Genomic DNA, 743 nt, shown 5'->3' with positions numbered 1-743 from the left:
GCCTCTGTTCCCGGGCCGCTGGGAAAGATAGTGCAGATGGTGAACCTGCCTCAGTAAGGTCCGTAAGAGGTGGTGCTTTATGTTCAGTGGGCTGTCTGTCTTCAGCCTCGATTTTATCAGGCACCACAGGTTCACAATTAAGCACTTCCTGATCTCTTGCTTCCTCTGCCGTTGGTCTTTCAAGCCTTTGTAATATCATGGCTAGTTTTGCCCCTAGCACACCTATTTCTTGTTGTTGCCCAGCTAGCTTTGCAACCTTTTTTGAGAGAATTTCTAGTTGTAGATGTCTATTTTTCAGTTCTTCTAAGAGGAAATATATGAAGATTGCAACTGTAAATTGGTAGACGGTTATGCCCGAAATCAAACATGCAATCAGCAAAGTCAAGGCTTTCTCAACTATCTTCTGGTAGTCTCCAATCTTTACACTTGTGTGTGAGGGATCAGCACTGGAATTTTCCATTGGTAATGCAGTCAAAGTCTGCCTATACAAGGAAAAGTGTCTTTTCTGTTGACTTGGTAACGCTTACCTTGTCAGAGTCCTCTGATCTGTGCCTTGCTATGGCCTTGAGTCTCCAGTGGTTCAAGAGTTGCAGAATGTCTCTGGGTCCCTTGCAGAACTTGAGGAAATGATTCTTCCTCTGGAGACAACCTTGGTGAATTTCTCTTCTGGAGCTTTCTCTCAGAGGACCTGTGGGCTGTCTTGGTGGATAATCACTTTGGGTTTGCCCCCCGATGTAAACCGC

This window comes from Rattus norvegicus, chromosome 14, assembly GCF_021556685.1.
Source record: "Rattus norvegicus strain SHRSP/BbbUtx chromosome 14, alternate assembly SHRSP_T2T, whole genome shotgun sequence".
NCBI classification, from domain to species: domain Eukaryota; kingdom Metazoa; phylum Chordata; class Mammalia; order Rodentia; family Muridae; genus Rattus; species Rattus norvegicus.
This window is presented reverse-complemented; position numbering follows the sequence as displayed.